The following is a 14,946-nucleotide window of genomic DNA, read 5'->3' as shown; positions in this document are numbered from 1 at the left end:
CAATTGGGGTGTATCTGCCTTTTATTTTCTGGAAAGTGTGCACAATTATTATTATTACTTCTTTAAATGTTTCATAGAACCCACCAGTGAAGCCATCTAGGCCTGGAGTATTGTTTTGTTTTAATTACAAATTAATTTCTTTAGTAGATAACATTGTGTTCATTTTTGTGGTTTTAATAATTTATATTTTTCAAGGAATTTTTCACTTCATTGCAGTTACTGAATTGATTTGCATTATGTGGTTTAGAACATTATATTTGTAGGACATGAAGTGATAGCTGTCCATTTCTGACATTGGTACTTTGTGTTGTCTTTCATTTTTCTTGATCATTCTTGCTCAAGTATTAATAATTTTTTTATCTTTTCAAAAAGTCAACTTTTGATTTTAATTTTTTTCAGTTGTCCAGTCTTCATATTGGGTATTGTTTTGACTTCAAGTTCACCGACTTGTTTTTGTGCCATCTCAAATCTTCTATTAAGCTTGTCCAGTGAATTTTAAAATTTCCATGTTGAACTAGTTCTTGAATTTTCATTTACTTCTATTTTATAGTATCCATTTGCTACAAGTATTTCTCATCTGTTCACTTATTATTATAACATCCTGATCATACTCATAATAACTGCTTTAACATCATTATCAGTTAATTTCAACTAATCATCTTATGGTTTCTATTGACCCCCCCCTTTTTTTTCCTGATCTTGAGTTACAATTTCTAGCTTCTTTGCATGTTTAGTAATTTTTTATTGTATACTGGGTATTGTAGATAATATTGTGGATTATCTTTTTCTGAAGAGTATTGATTTTTGTTCTAGTAGACAACTAAATTACTGGCTGGTAAATATACACTTACTGTACAATCCAGTTGCATTTATGGGTGTCTGTTTATTTACTTATTTATTTGGTTGCATCGGGTCTTAGTTGTGGCACACAGGCTTTCTAGTTGTGGCACTCGGGCTCCAGAGCGCGCAGGCTCAGTAGTTGCGGTGCAACTTGTAGTTGCCCCGCAGCATGTGGGATCTTAGTTCCCTGACTAAGGATCAAATCCGTGTTCCCTGAATAAGAAGGGGGGTTCTTTACCACTGGACCACCAGGGAAGTCCCCATTTCTGGGTGTTTATCCTAGAGACGTGAAAACTTATATTCACACAGAAACCTGTACACAAATATTTATAGCAGCTTTATTCATAATAACCCCAAATTGAAAACAACCCAAACGTACTTCACCAGGGAATGGTGAAAAAGAAACTATGGTTTCCTTCAAACCATGGAGCAATAAAAAGCAACAAACTATTTGTATATGCAACATGTTGGATGGATCTCAAGGGCATTAGACTGAGTGAAAAAAGCCGGTACAAAATGTTTCCATACTATTCGATTCAATCTTTGTAATATTCTCAAAGTGACAAAATTATAAAAATAGAGGGCAGATAAGTAGTTGCTAGGAGTTAAGAAAAAGGGAGTGAGGAGTGTATGATTATAAACAGCAAAAGGGAATCTCATTTGTGGTATGGTTATATAGGGGTATTTGGATCAACCAAGGATTTGAGGAAAATCTGCATACAGAATTAAGGTCCCCCACCCCCTTACTGTACTGCCCTTCCTACCATGATTTTCTCCTCCTATTATCTAGCATTCTGTCAGCTCTGAACTACATTCTCTAATGCCTCAAGCCAGTGAGACAGTGGTTTTCTCCCTTAGGTCTAGCCTCCCAGTAGTACTTAAGGGGTATACTGGGAAGAGTTCTCTTAAGGGAAAGTCTTATAAGTATAGATCTTATTCAGTATGATTCCTTTCTTGCAGTGATCAAATTCCCTATGTTTCTGCCTGCTTTTAGTCACTTTTCAGTGTCTTTGAGTAATTTTTATTTTGTCCAGAGTTAATCATCGTTATCTGTGGGCAAGTTAGTCCAATACAAGATAGTTCATCTTTACTGGAACCAGAGCTCAATGAATTTTATTTTTAGGTATTAGGAATATAAAATTTTTGTACACTTTTTCAATAAAAATTTTGAAAGTTAAGTATCATAGTAACTTTAATACATAGAAGTATTACAGAAATGAAAGAAGGAATTAAGTGCAAACTGAAAACATTAAAAATCAGAATTTATAGGTAAAAAGAAAGATAAACATACAAATGCAGCCAGAAAAAAATTTTAAAAGACATATAAATGGACCTGTCAGGAGATTAAGGGCAGAATGCAATTATGTATTACTCAAGCAGCAGTCTTAAATAAGAATATATATTCAGGTACCAGAAGGACTTCAGTTGTAAAATCAGATCTTCATCCATTGTCTTTTGGAAGTGTTTTTCCATTTGGCCTGAAAAGTTGTATTTTCTTTTTTTTAACCGAGCATTTCTGACCTTTATTATTTCTTAGAGAATAAAATGACAGTCTAACCTCCCTTCTGCTTTTATTTTTTTCTTCTCCTTTGTTTTAGTTGTTTGCATAATTGGCCTTAGAAGAGGTAAGAGTGAAGAGACTCGAGCCATCTCTGGAAAATACCTTTCCCCCATTCCATTGGAAGCTACCCTCTGGAGCACCAGATTTGACCATATATGTTCTGAGGACTCACTATGAACAAAGAAGTCTCCCAGGTAGGAATTGTAGCTCTGTTTTTAAAGAGCTTTGTTTCTGCAAAAGTATGGTGTGAAAATGATTACTTGTTGACTCTTATTTTTTATGGAAATATGTCTTTGATCTGAGAAGCTTCAAGGTTATTCTAAAATATGTGCTGACATTCCTAAATGAAAATGTTAGAAAAGTTATAGATGATACTTTGTAAACCACTGTAATGCACATTGAAATTAATACTGGTTCAGATCAGTATCTTACTATGAAACCCTCAAGTCCTTACTGAATTAAAAATGGCAGCACACACTACTATATATAAAATAGATAACTAATAAGAACCTGCTGTATTGCACAGAGAACTCTACTCGATACTCTGTAATGGCCTATATGGGAAAAGAATCTAAAAAAAAAAAAAAGAATGTATATATGTACATGTATAACTGATTGCTGTACACCTAAAACTAACACAACATTGTAAATCAACTATATTCCAATATAAAAATTTTTTTAAATGGCAGGGGAAAAACTATACTGAACCATCCCCAGATTTGGTCTATACATTTTTTTTTTAACATCTTTATTGCAGTATAATTGCTTTACAATGGTGTGTTAGTTTCTGCTTTATAACAGAGTGATTCAACTGTACATATACATATATCCCCATATCTCCATTTCTATTATAATCCAGTCATTAAATCTATTTACATCTAGCGTCCATTCTGTACATTTGAGCAGTTTTAAATTGTTGTTTTCTAAGAGTTTGTGAGCTAACTGAAGGAATAGAACTAGTGTATCCATGAATATGACAATGGTCATAGCAACCTATAGTGAGAAAAATAAACATGTACCAAGCCGAGACTAGAAAGTTGAAGAGTAATCAGAAACTGGTAAACCAAGTAAGGGGAAGACTTCCAGCAGGAAGTTTTAATTGAATTATAACATATATAAATAAAAATCATAAATTTTAAGGGTATAACTCTTTTAATTTTATTTTTGGCTGCGTTGGGTCTTCGTTGCTGCGTGCAGGCTTTCTCTAGTTGCAGGGAGCGGGGACTACTCTTTGTTATGGTGCACGTGCTTCTCATCGCGGTGGCTTCTCTTGTTGTGGAGCACTGGCTCTAGGTGTGTGGGCTTCAGTAGTTGTGGCACAAGGGCTCAATAGTTGTGGCTCGCATGCTCTAGAGTGCAGGCTCAGTAGTTGTGGCACATGGGCTTAGTTGCTCCACGGCATGTGGGATCTTCCCGGACCAGGGTTCGAACCCGTGTCCCCTGTATTAGCAGGCAGATTCTTAACCACTGTGCCACCAGGGAAGCCCTAAGGGTATAACTCTTGAGTTATCATGTACTGAATGTATTTGTGTAAATGCCATCCAGGTTAAGAAGTAGAACAATATCAGTATCCCAGTAAACCCCCCTCATCTCTGACTCATTGCACACCCACCCACTTTTAAAAAAAAATAAATTTATATATTTATTTATTTTTAGCTGTGTTGGGTCTTCGTTGCTGCGCCCAGGCTTTCTCTACTTGCAGCAAGTGGGGGCTACTCTTCGTTGCAGAGCACGGGCTTTAGAATATATATGCAGGCTTCAGTAGCTGTGGCACGTGGGCCCAGTAGCTGTGGCTTGCAGGCTCTAGAGTGCAGGCTTAGTAGTTGTGGCACACGGGCTTAGTTGCTCCACAGCATGTGGGATCTTCCCGGACCAGGGCTCGAACCCCTGTGCCCTGCATTGGCAGGCGGATTCTTAACCACTGAGCTACCAGGGAAGCCCACCCACCCACTTTTAAAGGAGGAGACAGTTGTCACCCTGGAGTGATCGCTGTCAATTTGGAGGGTGGGGTTTAGCAATCATAGAAGTTAAAGGCAATTAAATTTGGTTGGCTGACAACCAATGCCTGTGTTTGGAATAAATAATGAATTTGGGAGATGGAGGCAAGACTATGAATTGGCAGAGAACTTTAAAGCAAGGACTGGTGGTGCAGCATGATTTGAGAAGATACTCATTTGATCCTACTACCTCTCTCTTTAAAACCTCATTGGTTTCCGGAACGAACATGTTCCAGATTTATGGCTTTTATTAACTGGTGATACATTGTATTTATTAACTGAAATTTTCTGTTGTTTGAAATCAGACTGTTGATTCTCAATAAGGAGAGAGAAGTTAATAAGCATTCTGATTATTAAGAAAAAAGTTTTGCAGAGTAGGATATATTATAATTAAGAGAAATTTTAGTCATGTAGGAGAGTCCTCTCTTTAAGAGTTTTTAGACAGAAATGTTCATACCTCGACTTTATGAAAGAGAAAGGGAGAGAAAATAGAATAATCTAGTGATTGAACTCTGGGCTGGGTGTCTTTTTCTTTAACTCATTGTTCAGTGAGTGACTGTGAGAAAGTCATGTTTTCTTCACGTCACAGTGAAAGTTTTTATCTTTTATATTTCTCCTTAACATTTATTCAAACCAACTTTAAACATACCAAATAGCTGCAAGATTTGTAGATTGCACACCTATGTGCCCATTGCCCAGTTTCACCAGTTGTAAACATTTTGTTACATTTGCTTTCTCTCTCTCTGTATGTATTTACTACTGCTTCTCCTGCCCCTCTCCCTCCATCACTACTATGATGATGATGAATCACAGTTGAGAGTAAGTCGTAGACATTTATGATCTTTTACTCCTAATGTCTCCTACTTAACCACAATATAATAATCAAATTCAGGAAACTTAACATTTTCATTATTATTATCTAATATATGGTCTATATTACAGTTTAGTCAGTTGTCTAATCCAGAATCATACATTGCATAATTGTCACATCTCTTTGGTTCCTTTAACCTGGAATAGTTTACACCTTTTCTTTGTCTTCCATGATATTGACATTTTGAAAAAGTATAGGCCAGCTGTTTTGTACAGTGGCACTCATTTTGAGCTTGTCTGTCTCCATCTATGTTCCTTTCTAAAGAGACTATGATATGGGACTTTGGAGATTCATGGTTTTGTTACTGAGAATCTTATCCGGTAGAATGAAGCCCATGAAGATTTTTTTCAGGAGAAAGTCTGTTAAAACAATTTTATGTATGTGTGCATATGTATACATATAATCTTAGAATCCAAGATTTATAAACTTTTGGACAAATTAAAGGCAGAACTTTAGATTTTGAAGGAATAGTACATTTACATTTTAAGGTGAATCACATCTTATAAGAAATAATTGGTTTTATTTGTAATGACCATAGAAGATAAGTCAGGATTAGGTATATGATTAATTTTATTTATTGCTATGTGATGTTTGGGTGAAGAGTTAGAAAGATTCTCTGTTCATGTGTTTGAGAACTTTGTAAATAACCACCCAGTATTTTTAGATGTGGTATAACTTAATGTCAACTTTTCTGAAGACTTTCCTAATGAAGAAGCATTAGGTAAAAGCAAAATTTAGAATCTGTTGTTGACTTTTCTACTCATCAGTATGTAAGGTTAGGTTATATAGGTTAGTTATATAAGTTAAAACATAGCCAGATTCTGGAACCAAATTACCTAAGAATTGGTAATTTGATTTCTACCTCTGCTACTTATGATGTTGGGCAGATTAAGTAACCTCTCTGTGCCTTGGTTTCCTCATCTCTAAAATGGATTATAATACTACATACCTCATATCTTATGAGTACATGAATTAGTAAGGTTTCTAAGTAAATACTATGTTAGATGCTTAGAATGGCACATAGTAAATCCTATAAAAGTGTTAGTCATCATCATTGTTGTCACCATCAGCCCATAGGTTCTCTATTAGTAAGATAAAACCATTGAACTCAGTCAGTGATTCTGTAAAGTGGAGATAATAATAATACACACTTCATAGGGCAGTTGTGAGGAATCAATGAGTTCATATATGTGAGATACATAAACACACAATATATATTATTACATTGTCATATCCTTTAATTGAATACATATTAATGGGCCTACGTTTTTCTGTGAACCTTTTTATTGTTTTGTTCCTCTCAAATTCTTTTTTACTACTAACTTTATACTGTAAAAGTGGAAATAGGCAGGACAGGCATTTTGTATGTGCTAAGTAGTCTATAGTCAAAAAGTTGAGAAGCACTGTATGAGATGACAATTGTTAGGGTCCCTCTTCTGAAATTTTATAAGTCTGAGTCTCCAGTTTAAAATTTATAAGCATGATTTTCATAGTTATTATTTTATTGAGAACACTGGAAAGTGAAATTTAAGTTTCACTTGTTTAGAGTTAGTCTTTAGTTGGGTATTACACTGGAAGGGGTATAGCTAGATAAATTAGTATTTTATTGAGGAGATACTGATGCTGTTTAACCAGCTATTCACCTGAGATGCTTGGGAATTTTTTTTTTTTTTCATTTTTTCAATGGGTATCAATAAAGTTTTTACCAAATATAAATGAATCAAGTAAGATGACTTAGGTTTAAAGCTGGGCTTTTAAAAATGCATCTCCTTTCTATAAATGTGAGCAATGAAGATTGTAGCTAGAGTTGTATTGTGATTTAATTTATGTCCCTTCCCCTCCTGCTGGGGAGATGATCCTGAAATTAACTGAAGGTTTAACTTGACTCGATCATTTGCTAATGCCCTCAAAACACAACTCCATTATTTTGGCAGATTATTCTGACCCATGCAGCTCTATTATTTTGGTATTACTGCCACCTTATAACTTTAGAAATCAAATTTCAATATGATTTTTTTTTCTTTTGTTGGTTTATATATGTACATTTAACTCTGTATTTTAAAGTGAGTTTCTGAAATGTTCGAGAGAAATTGAACCACTTCTGATCAGGGGCTTAATTCTTTATTTTAGATATTGGAGTAATTTTATATAGTAAATGTGGTTATTTGGTTTTGGATAATCATCTGTGGATTATCTATGTCTAATGTTGATCTTCAGTCTCGTCTGGCCCCCGCTTTAGCTGTTTCTCTGCTCATTAGTATCTGAATCTGTGAAAGAGGGTGAAGTTCGTGGAAAAAGACAGAGATTGACATTTTTGTCACTTAATTTTTGTCTCTATGACCATCATTTTCTTTTTTTAAGGCTGTTACCTTTTTGCTAGATTACTATAAACTCTTCTCTGTGAACATGCAAGTAAATATCAAATACTTATTTTGTTGTTTATAGTTAAAGATAGCTATAGTCAGGAAGACTGATTTTAATCTTTTTTTTAATACCAACATATTTTTCACGTTAGAACAATGTAGAACTGATTTTTGGAAGACATGTACAGTATATCTACAATTACCCAATGTTATTTTAAAATAACTGGAATCATCTAGCTTTGTAGATTTATAAGGAAATGTTGAGGATATTTTTGCCAAACTGTTTTAATACAATAGCTGCCATAAACATGTTTCATATGCTGACTGTTTTTCCTAAATAGGAGTATTTTAACAAGGCCAATGCATATACGTGTATTTCTTACCTTAAAAAATTAAATTTTAAATAAAGTCAATATGAGGAATTTAAACTTGGGGGTTTAAAACTTATTTGGTTTTCTTCTTCTTCCTATATATTTGCTAATAGAAAAGAAAGAATACTTTTTAACCCTTTTTCCAAATTATTCTTTCCATTTAGAAAAAAATAATGCAGAAAAAGGAAGCATTGTCTCTTGATCTGTAGAATAAACTTTTAGTAGTAAACATAAATTTATTAAATACATTGTTTCAAATATTATATACTTTTAGAAGCTAAGTTGCCAAGTCCTTGATAATGTCTTTATTATTAGTGTAATAAATTTAAAAGAGTTTGCACAGGATTTTCTTTTACAAAAAGCACTTTTAAAAAATCTCATATTTTATAGAATCAATGAAATAAGATAAAATGACGTCTGTTTTTAAGAACTCATTGCTTTCAATCTGTTTCTTTGCCTTTGCTTTTTATTCCTGGCCATAACAGTTAAGATATGGGCATGTTTATTGTAGAGGCTTATGTGGCAGGGACTCTTCTCTGGGCCAGGGATAACCACGATCTGAGTTTTGGTTCCTGCTTTGTGGGTTCAGAGAGAATTTTTGTTTCCAGATGTTTAAGGAAATCCTTGTTCAGTCATTAGCTTTAAAATCTGTTTTTTGGGCTTCCCTGGTGGTGCAGTGGTTAAGAATCCACCTGCCAATGCAGGGGACATGGGTTCGAGCCCTGGTCTGGGAAGATTTCACATGCTGCGGAGCAACTAAGCCCATGCGACACAACTGCTGAGCCCGTGTGCCACAACTACTGGGGCCCACACGCCTAGAGCCCGTGCTCCGCAACAAGATAAGCCACCACAGTGAAGAGCCCATGCACCACAATGAAGAGCAGTCCCCGCTCACCGCAACTAGAGAAAGCCCATGTGCAGCAATGAAGACCCAGCGCAGCCAAAAATAAATAAAAGATAATAAAATAAAATATGTTAAAAAATAAAATAAATAAAATAAAATATGTTTTTTAACAAAAAAATTGGAGGCATACAAAGAAACCAAAAAAGTATGGCCCATACACAGGAAAGATAGCAGTCAGTAGAAACTGTCTTAAGAAGCCCAGATGTTGTACTTACTAAACAAAGAAGAAATAGTAGATAAGTTGGATTTCATCAAAATTAAGAACTGTTGTTCATCAGAAGTTACTATAAAGAAAGTGAAAAGATAATCCACAGAATGGGAGAAAATATTTGCAAATCGTATATCTGATAAGGATCTAGACATGAATATAAAGAACTCTTATGACTTACCAATAAAAAACAGAAAATACCAATTTTTGGATGTGGAAAAATTGGAACACTTGTACATTTGATGGTGAGAATTTAAGATGGTACAGCCACTGTGGAAGACAGTTTGGCAATTCCTCAAAAATTTAGAGAGTTACAATATGACCTAGTAGTTTCGTACCCAAGAGAATTGAAAACAGGTTCACACAAAAATTTGCACATAAATGTTCATAGCAGCATTGTTGTTAAATAGCCCCAGTAATGGGAAACCTAAGTGGTCATCATTTGATGAATACATAAACAAAATGTGGTATATCCAAACAATGGGAAATTATTTAACCATAAAAAGGGCAATAGAAATCCGAAAGTCCCCATCCTTTCTTATCACATGAGAAAGAATTCAACTGTCACTGAAGTGAAAAGACAAAATTGAAAACTTTTTTTTAGAGAACCCTAGGTGTCGGACTCCAGTCTGAGAAACATCCTTTATGGCAGTTACCCAGTGCAGGAGCTCTTTATTTGTCACGATTTTTCCTGTGTGATATTATCAACTTGGGGAGGTTTAACTCTCAGAGTGTCCCTCTCATGTCTGTGCTTCTCTGTGCTAATTGCTTGCTAGCATTTTCAAGTATATTATTAGAGTTGTTTATTAACTAATTGTTACTTATTTTTCAAATGATGCAGTCCTCAGCTAAATCTGGGAGGTGAGTGACAAATTTCTTATGTAGAAATCTATAATTCAACTGAAATATAAAGCACTGACCTATTTCTTCAGCCCAACCTATTTGGTTTAGTCTGGTCCATTTGAACAGAGGTAGATGTGGTTTCTAGTTCCAAAAACTGCTCTCTAGAGAGTGCATGAGATTGTGTATAACTTAGCAACTCTTTTTAAATCAACAGCATACTTTTACTTAGAAACCTAACCTCTTTTTTTTAAAGGTGATATGTAAATTGGCTTCCTGAAACCAACATTTCTTTTCTTAATGAACCTTGTTTAAGTTCCCTTACTGCCAAATATAAAGCCATTCCACAAATAGAATAGCTGTAAAAGTTTTCACTCATCATAGGTTTTGCATTCCACTATCTGTTTATTGTGTTTTGTAAATAGAAAGCAGGTAATACCAGAATCATATCATCAGCAAATTGTTGGTGACTTTCTCATAGCTTCTTACTATTGGCTCTTATTTTGGTAAGCCAGATATTGAATTGCTGTTGAATTGTTGTCTGATGTCTCCTCAACCCCAGAATTTCAGATAAATTTAGCAGATGTCAGTCTCCAGCCAGTAGTCTGACTTAGCATAGTCTGGGGAATCTCATTTGAAATCCAGATTTATTTGTTGCTCAAAATTATCCAAACTGTGAGATTGTATTGCTTATGTTTACAGTTGTGTAAATGCAACATATTTTTGTGTCTCTATCGTACTGTGAAATATAGTAGGAGGTTTCTCCAAAATAGATCTTAACCTTTTCAGAATTAGAAGAGATGTTCTCAAATTTCTAGACCAAGAAGGTGGTTGTTTTTTTTTTTTTTTTCCATTGAAAACAGGAGAACAAGGATTTCAAGAAAGCTCAATTTCTCAATTATAGAAAAGAATTCCAAAACATTATGAAAGATTCCAGAAAATATTTAATTATAAAAAATCTTAAATATTATTTAAAAAATTTAAATGTCATATTAGTAAAATAACTTAATCACTTAATTTATCACCTATTTTAGCTTCTGTATCTTTTAGACATTATGTTACATATTGGATATACAATGAGGAGATCTAGTAACTGTTTTTGAGTTCACAATCTAGAAGAGGAGACAAATAAGAGAATTATAATTTTATAGCGTATTATCATAAGAAATATATGCCCAGCAGTATTTTGAGAGCCAATAGAATTCAGATGGGTAAATTCTTAGATAGGTATAACCTAATGTCTTAGGAGGCAGGGAAGACTGGCAGCTAAGTAAAGCTGAGCATTAAGTAGGAGTTAGTTAACACTTCTTTTGGATTTTAGCGAACTCTAAAGTCTTATCTTTCATTTTCTTTCCTGTTCATCATTTTCTTCTCTCTTTTATTTCTACTTTTGTTGAAAAATTTAGCATTGATGCTTCTTTATTATTATGAATTTATCACATAATTTCATTTTTTGTTTTAATAAACTTTGAAATATATTTATATTTTATTTCTAAGTAAAAACAAAATTAAGTGGCATCTTTACTTCTGTGGTATCTGGTTAATCTCGTTTATGTTTCTATGACTCTCCATAGGAGAAGAAAGTAGCAGTCTTACTCATTATAGTAATATATCACTTAGCTGATTTTTCTAGTTCTGTATTTGAGAATGGATGCTAACAAAGCCATTGTCGGGTCTTTCAACATCTTTTTTGTTGTGGTGGCAAGTCTGGCATATTGACCTTTGCATTGAGGCTGTCCACCTTAAATTGTAGTTATTTTCCTTGTCATATAGAGCCTTCCTCTCCCCCTGACAAGAGGTTTAATAAATGTTTTTCTATGATGACATTAATCCATAGTGCAGTTCATCTCATTTATGTGTCAGTAATAGAAGTCTGGAACTTAAAAACCCATCATGTTTTATACGTGTTGAATTTGAGGTGACGTGGGATATCCAAATGGAAATGTCCATTTGGCAGCTGGAAACTTATTTAGATGCCAAATTACTGAGATCAGAAAGATTGTGCTTATCGTTCATGGAGGAAGCCTTAGAATGAAAATCAGACCTTGTCATTCTTCTGTTCTTAATCCTCCAGTGATTGGCTAATTCACTCAGAGTAAAGCTAAAGTGTATGGCCCTTCCTCTGCCAGGAGCACTCTTCTTCCAGATGTCATTCTCTCTCCCTCACCTCCTTCAAGTCTTTGCTCATGTCTCACCTTGTCAGTGAGGCCCTTCCTAACTACTTTACTTAAAATTGCTGCCCCTCTCCTTCCACAAAACTAAGCCTCTGTTTTTGCCTTGTTTTCCTCCATAATACTTATCACCTTCTAATATACTCTATACTTTACTTTTTAATTTTGCTTCTCTCTCCCTCACAATAGAATGAAACTCTATGAGGACAGTGATTTTTTAATGTTTCATGCACAGTTGTACTCCCACTACCTAGAACAGAAGCTGGCATATAGTAGGAGCTCAATAAATACTTTTTGCTGAGTTTACTTGGGCTACCCACATTGAGATCAATTTAAAGTTTCTGACTCATGTTTACCTTTGCTGCGAAGATGGGATAGTATCAAGGATTTTATTTTTAAAGTCTTTCCTTAGTGTTGAAACTAAAATTAACATATATAATCTATATGTGTATATAGGGACTGTATGTAGTATATAATATATATAGTCTGTTTATATATTGTTTATATAGATTGGACTAAACTTGATTGGACAAACATTTAATCACTCATTCACCAAATTCTATAATGGACACACAATAGATGGGAACTGATGCAAACTTTGTATATTATGTTGAATGTTATCCTTTGGGCAGTGAGGATTTAGGGAAGGGTTTTAAGCAAGAGATTGACGTGATCAAACATGTTTTTGATAGCCTACTTTGGTGGCTCAGGGAGACCACCATAAAAACTATGATGTTTTTAATAGTTCAGCAACAGGTGAGAGGAGATTATAAGAAAGGGGTGGATTTTGGAAATATTTAGGAAATAAAAATGGACACATCTTACTGTTTGCTTGCATGTGGGGTATGAGAGAAGAGGGTAGAATGACTCCAGTGTACCAACTGAGAGAAAAAAAATTGCATGAGGAGGAGATGTTAAGTTCATTTGGAAAGATGAATTTGAAGTGCCTATGTGACCTCTGCATAGAGTTATCTGGCAAGGAGCGGGGTTATGTGTCTGAGACCCAGGAGATCTGGCTAGAGATGGAGATTCAGGGTAATTGGTTTAGAGATTTTTTTTCTTTGAAACCATGTTGAGTGAGTGATATCACTGCAGAATAATGTATAGTATGAGGGGAAAGGAGGCGTAGGACATTAGAACCATGAGGAAATCTAGCCCCGAAGAACTGGGCAAAAAGTACTGAGAATCAGGAAAGTAGAAAACCACACTAATTCTACTAATCTCTCAGGCTGTGGCTTAAACGTCACTTCTTCAGAGAAGCCTCAGTTGATCGCCCAATTAAAATTAGGTCTCCTCTATTGTTTTTCTCTATGAACCCTACTCTTTTCCTTTATGATTTTATCACTATAAGAAAATTACATATTAATTTTGTGTTTTATTTGTTTATGTCTCCCACTCCGTGAGGGCAGGGACCTCTATTTTGCGGCCCATGATTTTGCTCAGCTCCTATCACAGTGCCTGAGACATGATAGATGCTTGATTTATTTGTTAAGTAAATGAAGGAAGCATAGGATCACAGAAGTCAATGGATGACAATATTTTCAGAAGGAAACAGTTCAGATGCTGCTTCAAGCAGTCCAATAAAATAATAGTAATAAGTTAGCACTTATTGAGCATTAATGAGTGAAGGAATGAAAAGTGTCCATTGTATTTATCAATGAGGAAGTACGGGATGAGTTATCCACTGAGTGAACACTACTCCCCTCATGGAGCTCTTAGTCTAAAGGGGAGATAATAACAATAACCAACATTCTCTAGGAACCTACAGTGCACTCTTTACATGACTGTTCATTCAGTCCTCACAACAAATCTAAAGGTAGGTAAGTATAGTTATTATCCTTATGTTACAGATGAAGAAATAGGAGATTTAAGGAGATTAAGCACTTTGCCCAGGAACAGGCAGGTAATGATTAAGCAGGGCCTTTCTGACCCTAACGCCCATGCTTTTAACCACCATGCTGCAGTAGGGGAATCAAGCTGATTCCTTATCAGGGAAGTGATATCTTGAAAATGCCATTTGAGCAGGAGTGGTTTTGCTGCTGTTTATAGGACACATTAGAAGTGAGAGTGACTGGAATTGAGAAACAAGGTAGAAGGATCTTGCAGGAATCTAGAATGAGGTATTTGCTTCCAAATAAGGATCATAACTGTATCTGAGAATGAAGAAGGAGGGGACACTGTAAGATCTCCTGTTAATGAAGAATTGACAGGACGTGGATTCTGATACAAAATGAGGAGCAAAAGAGAAGAGTAAAAAATAATTGCGATCCTAGGAGTTGGAAATTTTCATGACCTGCACGTCTAATATGGAGAAATTAGAAATGTGCTTTTTTGGTTACATGGAATAATAAAGTCATGATTAGAGTTCTAGGTATTATTTTTATATTGAAAAGGGGATATGACAATCTTTGGTACTGAGAAAGAGCTGGAGATAGAGGAAGTTTTAGGACTAGAGAAAAAGGATCTATTTCAACATATTAATTAAAGTCATGTGAGAAATTCTTACGGATCTCAACTTTACAAGCATGGCTGCTAACATGCAGCACTGTATTTATTTAATCATTTTAGAATTTAAGGAAAAGTTAAAGGTTTTTCCCATTTAACAAGAATTTCCTCTCCTTTTACAAGGGTAGATGGAATGGAAGAGAATGAGAGGTGTGTTGTTTGACATTAGTAAAATCTAAGTGATGGTGATGAGTCTAAGGCCAGAGATAAGCTTCCAAGTTTCGTTAGAGATTCTGCAGAGAATAGTGGTTGACAGGGATAGATCAGGAGGGATCTTTAAGCACAGCCACTGACTGGCACAACATGTAAGAGAGA

The 14,946-nt window shown here is 34.9% G+C and overlaps 1 protein-coding gene across 7 annotated transcripts in view; it reads left to right on the top strand.

The window, feature by feature from the left end:
• The window catches only part of NCOA1 (nuclear receptor coactivator 1), a 261,841-nt gene that overhangs the window by 142,381 nt on the left and 104,514 nt on the right, over positions 1-14,946 (top strand). For all 7 annotated transcript variants that reach the window (XM_060309246.1, XM_030858266.2, XM_060309244.1 and 4 more), the window contains one exon: positions 2,439-2,595. The gene's annotated coding sequence lies outside the window, so the exon portion shown is untranslated. The remainder of the gene's footprint in view (positions 1-2,438; positions 2,596-14,946) is intronic.

Source organism: Globicephala melas, chromosome 12, assembly GCF_963455315.2.
Source record: "Globicephala melas chromosome 12, mGloMel1.2, whole genome shotgun sequence".
Classification (NCBI taxonomy): Eukaryota; Metazoa; Chordata; class Mammalia; order Artiodactyla; family Delphinidae; genus Globicephala; species Globicephala melas.
The sequence above is the reverse complement of the archived record's forward strand: the minus strand, read 5'-3'. Positions and strand labels throughout refer to the sequence as shown.